Below are 14,006 nucleotides of genomic sequence, written 5' to 3'. Positions count from 1 at the left end.
AACTGGAAGGGGAGGGTGGCAGGAACCAGGATTTTAATCCAGGTCCTTTTGACTCCAAAACCCAACCAGCACACATCACTCTCTGGACGGATACTTGGTTCAAGGGTGGACACATCACCCAGGCAGAGCCAGAGACAATCAGCAGTACTGGCCAGAGCTTCTGGGAAGGAACAGCCATCTTTGCCCCCAGGGAGCCCACAGATGGAGGTGAAGCCATGAGGGCAGCCCCAGGAGCCAAGAGAACTAGGTCCACAGTGCCGCTGGAGCCCGAGGCTTTATCTTCTGAGCCCGTTACAGTCCTTCACTTGCAACAACTAGATTTTCTAGCTGGCCTGACACACTGGAGTTAGGCACACTCATCGCTGGAGGCCTGTTGTATTCATAGAAGAAATGAGGACATCAAGCATGTTAAAAGTACATATTCTCTGGACATCAGGCTTTCTAGAAAGGCTGCTGCTGGCGTATCCTCTCCCCTGGGTTCCCAGTCCCTGCCATGGCCACAGGGGCCCGGGCCAGCCCAGCAGGAATGAGATGCCTGGTACTTCTCATGATAAGAAAATCCTGAACCCATGTCTGCCTTTTCCTTGATACATGAATAAATGATTAATTCATGCCAGATGCTAAAGTCAGGCCTGTGACAACGTTAAGCCCAGGAAAGGCAAACCCATCAGTCACCTGCAGAAGACCACAGAGCTTAGTGTCCAGGACACAGAAGTGGGACACACTCCTTGTACTTTCTTTTTTTTTTGTAGAGACAGAGTCTCGCTTTATGGCCCTCGGTAGAGTGCCGTGGCCTCACACAGCTCACAGCAACCTCCAACTCCTGGGCTTAAGCGATTCTCTTGCCTCAGACTCCCAAGCAGCTGGGACTACAGGCGCCTGCCACAACGCCTGGCTATTTTTTGGTTGCAGTTTGACTAGGGCCGGGTTTGAACCCGCCACCCTCGGTATATGGGGCTGGCGCCTTACCGACTGAGCCACAGGCGCCGCCCACTCCTTGTACTTTCAAGCCTGTGACTTGCCCTGGAGAAAAAGGAAGGCAAGGGATTGTTAGAGAACAGAGCCAGAAAGTTGCAGTGGGACCTGAGGTGGTGTCTCCCAACTGCTGGGGCAATGGACACTCAGGGCAGGGCCAGTCATCAGCAGCCTTCCTCAGACTCCTCTTCCCCTTTCTATCCCACATTCATCCCACCACCATGATTTTTTGTCATAGCTGCATATTCGCGCTCCCATTATCCAAAGAATATTTTTCTTTCACTTAATGACATTTTTCCCTCAAATTTTTGCTTTAATGAGAGACGATGTCAATTACCTAAATGGAAACCAGTCTCGCATGCTGTAATTAGAAAGTAATTATAAAATTAAATATAATAAAAGCACAAAACTCCATCATTAACGAGATATTATTATGTGTGAAAAGCTCTCAGCTCTTGCCCCATCTTCTCTTTATGTGTTTGGGGGACGTTAAAAATGTGTTGTCAGGAGAGAAAGACTGTCCGGGAGGCAGCCAGGACGGAAACGGGCGGGCAGCTTGATCATTTCCCGCTTTCGCGGATACAAAGTCACCTTATGCACCGCGCTGGAGCATTGCTGCAGGGTGGCTGTGGGCGAGGGCCTCAGCGTCACAACTTCAGATGCCATTCCAAATGTTGGCTATGAGCACATCACCTAGTTTCCTCCTTGGAAAAATGGTCATAATAATAACACCCATGCAGCTGGCAGAGTTTGGGGGAGCATCTTAAATGAGATGCATAGATACCCTGATATGCACATGATAAGCACAAATACAAGCCGTCGTTATTGTTATTATGATGACATCAATGGTGGTGATAATTGGAGACCCACAGCCCTGACCTGGCTGGTCTGTGTGACCAGACGTAGCTTAAGTCAGTGTTTATTCACCCCTGCTCACTAGGAGTTTTTAGTTAAGTGGGGAGTGAAATGACCAATGTGACCATGACTGGAAGGATACATCCGAGGTGTCAGAACTGGGCAACTAAACCTGGCCTGTGGAATCCGAGAAGGCCTCCAGGATAAGAATCCCAGTGGGAAGGGGCAGGGATGGAGGGAACAAGTAAAAGGGAGCCTTTGACATGCAAATGAGCATGTCTGGGCAGCCAATGTGAGGGCGACTATTAAGTGCCTGGCTGCCAGCGGATGGGGCTGCTTCCCAGACAGGGCTCCAGTTGGGTGATGGGGCTGCTTCCCAGACAGGGCTCCAGTTGGGTCCTGGGGCTGCCAGCCAGCGTCCTCCACTCAGGGCCGAGACTGGCCTGCCAGGCCCTGGCTAATCATATGTGAGGGTGCGGCCATGTTCCAAAGGGCTGCCTGGGTGTTGCCTGGCCCTTTCCCAGTAAAGCATTGCCACAGCCCCTCTGTGCTATCACACAGCAACGCAAAGCCACAGAAGCTAGGTACTACCAGAGGTCAACCCCACAGCAACCCTAGTTTGCAAAAACTCTCTGCTTTTGCAAAGTGTAGGAATTATTTATAAAGTTAAAAACTTTCATGAATCACATCTGCTGCAAGGAGACTGATTCAGCAAGAGCCAGCTCTGGAAGACAGTCCAGCTGACAAGGAACGTCTCTATTCTGGCTCCCAGGGCTTACTGTGGGAGCAGCTTTCCACTCAGGGACCCCGGGTGTGAGGCGGACACAGCAGACACTCAGCATGGGGCAGAGCTCTACAGAGGTATACAGCCACCGTAACCATTATTAGGATTAAAATCTGCCCCTTACTGGGGCTCGGCTGTGTGCAGGACACACACTAAGCTCACCCATTCCTATCTCATCTCACCTTTATGTCAAACATGGGGCAGGTGCTCTCGTGATCCTGTGTCACCATCATGGGAGGTTATGTAGCCGGAGTTAGGTTATAAACCTAAACAAAAGGGGAGAGCTAGGGCCAGAATTTACTTAAATCCAAGCCTTCCACCCCTCCTCCTGTGTGGTGGCCCTTGCCTGGTTTGTCCTCCCAAAGCAAGGGGAGTTCCTTGGTTGGGAGTTTTGTGCTGTCACCACCCTTATGACACCAGCATCTTTAGTACCTGGCAGGTGTTGGCATCAAACTTACGCTCCTCAAGTAAGTTTTCTGATGGAGTTGACATTTGCAAACTTGTAAGCAAGGAGTGGCTGGGGTAAGAGGTGCTCTGGCATCATGCTTAACAGAAGAACCCACCTCCTCCTCTGGAGAAGAGAGCAGAAGTCCCCTGGCACTGAGGACCCCCTGGCACTGGAGACCTGAGCATCTGGTCCACCTGGAGTTGACTCAACATGGGCGCCATCCTGGGACCAGAGGCCAGAGATGTGCAGGTGCAATCACAGACCCTGTGGTAATGCCACCTGACCTTCACTCCATCTCAAATCCCCCAAAAGTCTCAACCCATTACACTATCAATTCTACATTCAAACTCTCTTCTCAATATTATCCCCTGAAAAGTTTCAGATTCATTTTCTAAATGAAGTACAATGAGAATTGGGTCTGATCCACCCTTAGGCACAATTCCTTTCCGTCTGTGGACCTGTCAACCTGGAAAACAAGTTATCTACTTTTGAAATGCAATGGTAGGATAGGATAAACACTCCCTATCCAAAAGAGGGAAATTGTAATAATAAAGGAGTCACTGGCCCCAAACAAATTAGAAAGCCAGACAAATTTCAAGAGATTAGAAGGCTAAGAACAATACTCTGGTTTTCTGCCCCACTGTTTGGACCCAGACCCCACCCGCTGTGGCTCTCAGCTCCTCTCCCTGGGCCCAGGCCCCACCCCCTGTGGCTCTCAGCTCCTCTCCCTGGGCCCAGGCCCCACCCCCTGTGGCTCTCAGCTCCTCTCCCTGGGCCCAGGCCCCACCCCCTGTGGCTCTCAGCTCCTCTCCCTGGGCCCAGGCTCCACCCCTTGTGGCTCTCAGCTCCTCTCCCTGGGCCCAGACCCCACCCCCTGTGGCTCTCAGCTCCTCTCCCCAGGCCCAGACCCCACTCCCTGTGGCTCTCAGCTCCTCTCCCTGGGCCCAGGCTGCACCCCTTGTGGCTCTCAGCTCCTCCCTCTGGGCCCAGACCCCACCCCCTGTGGCTCTCAGCTCCTCTCCCTGGGCCCAGACCCCACCCCCTGTGGCTCTCAGCTCCTCTCCCCAGGCCCAGACCCCACTCCCTGTGGCTCTCAGCTCCTCTCCCTGGGCCCAGGCTGCACCCCTTGTGGCTCTCAGCTCCTCCCTCTGGGCCCAGACCCCACCCCCTGTGGCTCTCAGCTCCTCTCCCTGGGCCCAGACCCCACCCCCTGTGGCTCTCAGCTCCTCTCCCTGGGCCCAGGCCCCACCCCTTGTGGCTCTCAGCTCCTCCCTCTGGGCCCAGGCTTGGTTCTCAGCTCTTCCCTTTGTGCCTAGGCCCCACCCCTGTAGTTCTTTCTGCATATGGAAAACACATTGTATTTATCAGGACAGAGGTGGAGAAACTAACTGGGATGCTTATATAGACCAAATAGGAGATGATGGTGGTTTAATCTGGGTTTGTGATGGTAGAAATAAAGAATCGTGGTCAGGTCAGATTCAGAAAATATTTTGTAGACAGAGTCAACTAGGTTTTGTGATGGCCTGAAGCTGGGAGGCAGGACAGGAATGATGGAAAGGGTTTGGTCCTGACACCTGGTAGTGTTCCGAGATGCCCAAAGTTCTAGTGAGTGAAGTAAATTCTCTACATCCTTTTGCTCCCTAAATCTAGGGAACAGGCAGCCGGTACATGCACATTCTGAAAGCCTTTCCTAGCCCTCAGCCAGCTTCTCTCTTTTATCCTGACCTTCATCCCTACTTCAAACTCAAAGCACATTTCTCATAGAAGATTTCTATGAGAGTTATTCAAAACTCAAAAGAGAGTTTTTCAATAACTCAAAAAGAGTTATTCTTGGAGGGCAACCCCTCCAAGAGTTATGCCCTGAGTTATGAGGACATAACTCAGCCTTCTGAGAGGGCCTCTCTGCAGTTGCTGGGCCCCTGGCCCACACCCCCATTCTCAGCAAATCCTATTCTGGACTGAGCCACTCCAGCCCACCAAACAGGCCCCAGGCATGGATTACATAACCCGCTCATTTTCACCAGGCTGTTCATCTCAACACCACAGTGATTTACAGTTTGAAAGCATCCTGGTATTTGTTGACATTGCTGCTCTCAATTGGTTGAAGACAAAAGGAAGTGACAGATGGATTCCCTTTGGAAAAACATAGTAACATGAAAAAGTACAAATGGTACACACACTTCACACTTCAGGGAGACTGGGAGTAGCTGAAGCTGCCTGCCCTGTGTGCAGATTTCAAGAATTACAAGGAGACGCGGAGACCTTGTTTTGATTTTTTCCCAAATGTTCTTCATTAAGGAATGTCTAATAATGTTAGTGTCTTGAGGGACTTCCTACAAGACCCTGCAACCCTCTCTGCAAGCTTTAAGGAACTGAAGCTTAATAAGACAAACTGCAATAATGCTCACCACTTCCTGGGTGCAGGCACCGAGGCACAGCTGCGTGGCAGCAAGGAAGGTCATGCCATCAATATTTTACGGATCAGGAAACTGAGGCTCAGGAAGGCTCAGTGACTTCCCCACGGTCTCACAAAGGAGACTTGAACTCAGGAGTTCTCAGCAGATGGGCTGCATTTAAAACCTTAGGATAATCTTTCCCTGGAAATAAACGTGGATCAAGGAAACATCTAAAGTGGAGACCTGAAATGACCTGAAATTTATAGTTGTAACAAGACAGAAGACCCAGAAAGAGAGCCCAACCTGATTCAACCCCTGAGCTGCTGCTCTGCATGGGCAAGGGGACACAGACTTTTCTCCAAAGAAACTGTACAGATGGCCAGTACGTCTACAGAAGGAGGCTCAGTATCAGGAATTATTAAGGAAATGAAAATCAAAACTATAATGAAATACCACTTCACACCCATTTAGGAGGGGTACTACGAAAAAACCCTGAAAATAACAAGCAGTTGTGAAGATGTGGGGAAACTGGAGCCCTGAGCACTGTGGGGGCTGCAGCTGGTGTGTCAAAGCTCCTCCAGAAACCGAGAGCTACCTGTGATCCAGCAGCTCTGTTTCCAGTTAGACAACCCCCCAAACTGAGAGCAGGAACATAAACAGGTACGTGTGTTTGTACACCCATGTTTGTAGCAGCATTATTCACAAAAGCCAAACGTCAGAAGCCATTCAAATGTCCACTGAGCCACGAATGGGCCACAAAACGTGGTCTGTGCACACAAAACCGACACGTGGCCTTAAAAGGGAAGGACCTTCTGACGTAGGCTACAAAATAGATGGAACTTGCAGACATTATGCCAAATGAAATAAGCCAGTCACAAAAGGACAAATCCCGTATGAATCCACTCATACAAGGTCCCTGCAAGAGTCATATTTACAGAGACGGGAAGTAGAAAGGTGGTTGCCCGGGATTAAGGGGAAAGAGAAATGGGGAATTAGCGTTAAATGGGTGCAGAGCTTCAGTTCGGGAAGGTGAAAAAGTTCTGGAGATTAGTGATGGTGACCATTGTAGACACATGCTGGGCAGTGACTTTTAGGTCAGTGACAGACTACATATGTGAGACTGGACCCTAAAATTATAATGCTGTATTTTATTGTGCATTTTCTGTGGTTAGATATACAAACCTTTTCTGTTACATCATAATTGCCTGCAGTATTCAGTAACATTAGTAAGATGCCATACAGGTTTGCAGCCTGGGAGCAGTGGACTGGACCGAGGGCGCTGGGTGTACCTCGCAGGCCGCCCATCTGGGTGTGCGTACAGAGCACCTTCCCTGATGTCTGCACAGCTAAATCCCCCAAGGACACATTTCTGAGGACATAGCTCTGTCATGATGTGATGCATGAGAGTATGACAATGTGAATTTACTTAACGCTGCACAATTGCACAATTAAAAATGATTGAAGTGGTAAATTTTATGTACGAATATTTTAATCACAATTTTAAAAAACAATTTTTTTTTAAGGGAGAGAAAACAGCTTCTCCTTTCACCATAGAAAGTTACCAGTGTCAGTAGTAGCCAAGTGAGTTGGTTTTCGGATACTTTAGTCCAAAGCCAGAAAGGCATCAGGGGAAATCCTCCGTCTTTAAACAAGTAATTAAGGTAAATCATCCCTTCCTTCTCTTTGCTCTCCTACAGAGCACAACTGGTGCGCAGTGACCTCGCTCAAAATCGTCCTCCCATCGTCTCTGGGAAGGGAGGTGAGGCCAAGCTTGTGCCCCTTGTAGGGCCCCTGAAATTCGATCCATGTTCATTCTGCGCTGGGATACCCAGCACACAGTGAGGTACTGGGAATGTGACCAGCTAATATCGTGTGAGCCCTGTGCTGGGGTCAGCTGCAGCTTTTCCGGAGGCAGGAGTTTCAAAGACAATAAAAGTTTCAAGCGAAGGAGATGTTCTAAATCTCTTAGAAAAAAAAATACTTGGGAGATAAGAAAGGGAATAAAGGTCTCATGGTTATGAAATGGGGGGTCGCAGCCCCCAGTGTGGCATTCACTCTGCGTTTCAATCCCGGACTGGCTGGCTAGCAGCACTCTCCAAGAACAGGACGCCCCAACAGACAATGGGGATGTGGCCCCACCGTCAACCTTTTGCACTTTAGTTGTAAACTCTTTCCCTGGGCAGAACACTGGAAATGTGGGTCGTGTTGGTTCAACAGATTCATGGAGCTAATTTTCTGGGGTTTGGTCTGCACACCCAGGCAAGAAGACACTGCCATTCCATCCCTCGTCTGCAGAAGAAGAAAAATATCTGTGCTGAAATTTGTGACTGAAATTCCTCTGGCAGGTCTCTCTGCTTCCCTTTGGGGTCATGTGAATTATAGTTTTCAAGCTTACCTGGCTTTTTCACAGAACCAAGCTCTCTCTGACCAGTTCCTCTCTCGAGGGGAATGTTAATTTTAAAAACCAACAGGTATGGCTTGGAGCCTGTGGTTCAAGCAGCTGAGGCGCAAGCCACATACACCTGAGCTGGCGGATTAGAATCCAACCCTGGGCCACCAAAGAACAATGACGGCTGCAACCAAAAAAATAGCCAGGCGTTGTGGTGGGCGCCTGTTGTCCCAGCTACTCAGGAGGCAGAGGCAGGAGAATTGCTTGAGCCCAGGAGTTGGAGGTTGCTGTGAGCTGTGATGTCACAGTACTCTACCCAGGGCGACAGCTTGAGGCTCTCTCTCAAAAAAAAAAAAAAAAAACCAATAGGTATGTCCACAAAGGCTTCCATTCTAGCTTGGCTTTTGCTTGGAACAAATGCATTATGTAATGACTTTTTGGAAAATACTTCAAATTAAGGGATCCTTTTGATGTTCAGATACATTGAATGACAAATGGTTGCAGAACTTGTCAGTGACAGGGAATGAGATTATTTTCTATTTACACTGTTTCTTGTTTAACTTAAATATGGTGCCATTCCCTTAGATTGCTTTGAAAAACTGTTTTTAAATATATGTTTTAAGGCTTCATCCTGGTATGAACCACTGGCTTAATGACATTAGTTGAAAAACTTAGCATATTAAGCAATTAGTCCTGCTGGGGGTTTTGTTGTTGTCTGTTTTCCTGTGTTGGCTAATAAAATTAATTTATAATCTATCATTTTTCATGGCGTTGAGGAATATATGACCGTCTCCTCTTACTCTCTGATGTTCTCCCCGAACGCTGCTTTCCTGCGCCTTTATCCAGACACTGACATTTGGGGCAGGAAGGAGGTAGGGAGGTGATTAGCAGCTCGTCTCAGGGGACTAAAGAGCAAATTCCAGGCAGGGAAGGGTTAGTGAAATTGAAGGCAAAATTAAGAAGGATCTCAGTCAGCCTTAAGATGTTAGATTTGTATTTGCTATCGGTTCATTGTAACAACAGTCAACAACGCTGACACTTTTTCTAAGAAACAGAGAAGTCCTGTGGGAAAGATTGGGTACAGGTAGAGTTGCTTTTTGCCTCCGGCGAGGTTCGGCAGACGGGGTGTCTTTGTTCTGTCTCACAATCGAGATAGGAGTAAGATTTCATGGTTAGCTGCGGCCTTAGACACTTGCGGAAGCGAGGCGTAGGTCTCATGGGAAAACACTTACATAAACCAAAAAGGAGGCCAGAGGTTGTCTAAATAAGCTTGGAGAAACAATAATTCTGAAATAAGCTGAGACCAATTCTGTGGTGTAATGAAGGTTCAAAGCTGTCCAGATTCAACAGAGGAGATGATTGTGTAATTAGGGAACCAGGCTCAACATCAAAAGCCAATTATAAAAAACGAAGGTGCTAAAGGTTTGGCCTAAAAGGTCTGGTCCCCTCAGGCTGACCTGTCTGGAAGCTTCCACCTCGCAAGGCCATTTCTGAGCTCTTCACACCTGCAGAGGGAAGGGAAAGAAAACATGCGTTCTAGTGACAGAATCCAATTAATTACAGGAGCCTTTATAAACAGTCAGCTGCATAACTTTGGCAGAGAGCAGATCTGTCATCTCAAGAGGAATTCAGGATTCTAAATAAACAAGTGAGATTAGGATGATAAGCAAAAACTTCTACCTACTTCCAACTCCTTTATTATTAAGAGAGAGAGTAGACGGAGACAGGGTGCAAATTTGAGCAAGATGGGAAGGGTTCAGGAAGAAATTAAATGACTCCAGACAGACCAGGGGGTAGATGGGGGGCTGGCAGCCTTGGGCATGTGAAACCAATTTATCTCCTAGAAGAACCTGGCTTGTAAAGGGCTCTATCAGGCTCAGCATCTCCATTTGAAGATGGCAAATCTTTTCTAAGACATACGTAACACAAGGAGACAAATCTTGACTTTCATTTTCCTCTATTTCATCTTACTTTATTTTCTTGGTGTTCCATCCAATTCATATCGTACTTTTTGCTGACACTCAACACATTTTTCAAAATGAGATATGGTAGGTTTGTTTACGTCAGTGGTTCTCCAATGGGGGTGATTCGTCCCCCAGGCAGGGGACAGATGGCACTGTCAGGATACATATTTGATTGTTACAACTGGTGTGGAGGGGATGCTGGTAGCTGCTGGAATCTAAGGGGGAGAGCTCAAGGATGCTTCTACCATCTGACAATGCACATGACAGCCCCTCACCCCAAAGAGGTGTCTGGTTCTAGTGTCAGTGTGTCAAGGTTGGGATGCCTTGGTGCACTGGGCTGCACATTTTAATTAAAAGCATCCAGTCGGTCAGACAACAAACCTTTACTGGGCAACCCTTTACACAGTAGTAATCACAGGAGAATCTTTAGATGACAAGAGATAAGACTCAACTCAGAGAAGTTCAAACAGAACAAGGAATCCATTGGCTCCAGTAACTAGTATGCATGGTGGGAACCTTTAACGAGTGGCGTATTCCTGGGCCCTTGTGTGAACTCTGCTCAGATGGCCACCAACAGAAACTCAGGTGTGCATCCTGTTGTGTGTTTTATCCTTCTGGGGCTGCCCACCTTTCTTCCCAGGCAGAACATGTTTTTCTCATCAATGGAGAAGTGAACAAAAGAGTCTGCAGCCCTTTGATGTTCTATTGTCTTATGGAATCGTTCTCAGAACTGGTTAAAATCTCTCTGGGGTTTAAACATTTCTCTAGAAAATGGTAGCTAGGATATATGCAATTTATACACGGCATCAATGTAAAACTTTAAGAGGTTAAGCACATACACTGTGCAATATGGCGCCCCGTGTAGGTGTCTGGGGTGTGCTGAGAGGGTGTCTGCTGAGCTTCAGAACTTCTGGAAGTCCTAAAAGAAGGGAGCTGATCATTGTGTGAAGCCAGCATCTTCTGCTTGTCCTGCGAAAAGGAAAATTGATTTCCCCAGGACCTATTTTTCAATTGTGATCCTGAATATGGCTTGGGCTCTTTACCGATTAGAAGGAGGTGACTCAAAGTGTTCCTGTAATTGCAAAGAGCAAAAGGTGTATCATGCACACACACACATCGCTGCTTCTTCCTCAGCCAACAAATTAAAAACTCATTGGTGTTCAGGTGCATGTTCTCTGGAACAAAAGAACCCCAGAAAACAGATATCACGGACTTTTTAGATGCCCCTTTCAAAACCATAAGGTTTGTTGAATTGAAACAAGTTGCTGGACTGTTTCTAAGAGTTTCAGCAGGGAAGAGCAAGGACATGATGAGCTTGAGTTTGAAGGAGTCACACAGACCGTGTTGCTTCTTGGTTGGAAACCTGCCATGTAAAATTCACCTATTACGGAAGACGAAGGAACCTTTCCTCATTCTGCTTAGCAGGCCACTCGGAGGAAGCGAAACTTCCACAGTGATGTGTTTTGTCCCTTTTGAGTCTTTCATGTTCTATGACCATGAGCTTCTTAAGGGCTGGTCTTTTGTCTTTGTGCGTATTGAATACTCCAAGGCCTTGGACACCGGCATAGGTGGAGCAGGACTTGAGGAGAAGGGCCAAATGTGGCTGCCTTCATTTTACATACAGGAAAATGAAGAAGGGTGTTTGGGAAGTATTCTTCCGCATTGCACAGGAAGTTGATAAAAGAACCGCAGAGGGGTCCATCTCAGCACCCGACTCTCCCAAGGGCATCTGCGAGTACAGAGGTACCTCCTCCTTTCTTGTGGGCGCTACCCTTGCTGCACACTGAGCAGTTACTCTGCAAGACTCTGTCCCTTTGTTTACTGGGCTGTTCATCCCAGGCCAGAAATTGCTATGGTGGCTCATATTCTGGTTCCCCAAACACACTGGCTGCCAATAGTTTCAGTCCTAACTCCAAGGAGTGAAATGACTGCTGGAAAGAAGCTGAACCACAGATCAACTTCCTTAAAGACAAAAGCCGAGTCTGATTCTTTATCTGAAATCAACACATAACCCGATAAAGAAAAAAATCCTAAGTAAGCAACTAATTGCTCAACTAATCTGTCTGATCGTTATGGATTTGCTCTGTCCTATATGCACTTTACGTGGGTGATAGCACAAAATCCTCAAAATACCTCTACATGGCCAAGGACAGCTGCATCACTGACAGCACAACCATCTTTGACATGCTCTTGGGATGAGAAGGACATTCATCTCCGCTGTCTTCCTCCCCAAAACTCATAACCTCAGTCTAATATGAGAAAAACATCAGATAAACCCACATCGATGGATATGCCACAAAATACCTGACTATACCCTTCAAAACTGCCAAGATCATCAAAGCCAAGGAAAGTGTGAGAAACTGTCACAGACCGGAGAAACCTAAGACGTGACAGGTAAATGTGATATGAGGTTGTGGATGGGATGGGCCAGAAAAGGGATGTCAGGAGAAAAACCGGGAGACTAGAATAAGCTGTGGGGTTGAGCTAACAGTTATGGACCAGTGTTAGCCTTGCAGCTGGGACAAATGTACTCTAGAAATGTAAGATGTTAATGACAGATGGAACTGGGCAAAAGGCTTACAAGAACTCACCGCACTATCTTTGCAACGTTCCATATATCTGAAATTATTGTAAAATAAAAAAATTATTTAAGTAAAAACCTTTTCAGATGGGTACTATTGTTTTCTCAAATGGATGGGTGCAGGATCTGTTCCAAATCATTGTCTCCTAACCTAATTATCATTCTAGAAACTTTTCAGACCCTGCTTGAAGCCTCCTGTTTATACCAGGGCTCCTGAGAATTAGATCATGGAAGATTTTAAAGGGATAATTTTTCTGCTGGGAAGCACGAGTGACCCAATCACTCTGGGGGGCGGGGAGAGAAAATGAGTCTAGAAGGTCTGGACACTCAAAGTCTCACACAACAATGGAAGCATTCAAACACTTCCAGGGAAAAAAGCATCTAGATATTGACTTAGAGGGATGATCGGAGACCTCTTCTAAACCCCTGTACGTCTGAGATGTCTGGGTGGGTTGAGAAGTGGTTCCTGGGTGGCAGGAATTCATTGGGAGTAACCTTAACACCATAAAGACACCACATTTTCTGCTCCTCGAAACGGTCAAAGGCCCACAGATGCTTCCAATCAGGGAACGCAGACTTTCCACCCAGAGCACCACGTTCTCATACACTCCCACTCCCGGCTCTTCAAACACGATCCTCCCAACTGGTGCAGAGAAGAAAACACATACACTTTTTAAGATCCAGCCGGGATCGCGCTCAAACGCATTCCCTTTCTCTTTATTAGCACTTATGCTCTTCTGATAGGGGGAGTTTTCCCTAAACCCTCAGATGCCTTCAGCATTACTCAGAAGGTGCCCTTGGTCCTGACGCTTATATCAGCCAAGCAGGTTTTCCCCAGCACGTTCAGCCTCATAAACTTCCACAGCTGCCCATGTCCACAGAGACTGCAAATGGCACCCGTCAGGTCTTCCTTCCCCCCAGAGTGGCTTGGTCCATACTCTATCCCCTGAGCTGGCTCTCCTGTCTGAGGGTCTCATGGAAAAGGTCTCACCTCCCTTGTCCAGCCCTGGCTTAATCACAGCCCCAGTGAGTGATTAACTGGGAAAGATTTAGCTTGGATTTGTCATGAGCCAGAAGAGTGCTGCGTGCTCTGCGAGGAAAGGGTGAGCCCCCTGTGATGTGTCCCAGGCTGCTGCACAGATCCAGCTCACGCTTCGAAAAGTGTCCTGCCTCTTCCATTCCCACAGGGCCCCACCTTGGCCAGTTACATGACAGGTTTTTTCATGATACCCCTTCCCCTGAAAAAATCAGCTGTTTGATAAACTCTCTTCTCACAATTTTATTTCACACTCACCTTGAAGATACTATTGGTTTCTTCCTTATTTCTATAAAAATGCAGACATCTGAGAAATACTGTTCTCTACTTTTCTTTTAGGACTCAGCCACCCTTCCCTCCTCACCCTTTGAGCATGGCAGAACGTCCCATTGAATGGCTGCATGGTGGTTTATTTAACATTGACCTTTGGGTGGACATCTAGATTGTTTCCAATCTTTCACTGTTGAGACAGTGCCGTATTCTCCCCAAAATGGGTGCACCTGTTTCTGTGGGACAAATGTCTTGACGTGAGCACATCATTGAAAAGGGGTAAATGTGTCCACCAGGGATGGACCTCA

This window comes from Nycticebus coucang, chromosome 21 (genome assembly GCF_027406575.1).
Source record: "Nycticebus coucang isolate mNycCou1 chromosome 21, mNycCou1.pri, whole genome shotgun sequence".
In the NCBI taxonomy this organism is placed as follows: Eukaryota; Metazoa; Chordata; class Mammalia; order Primates; family Lorisidae; genus Nycticebus; species Nycticebus coucang.
This window is presented reverse-complemented; position numbering follows the sequence as displayed.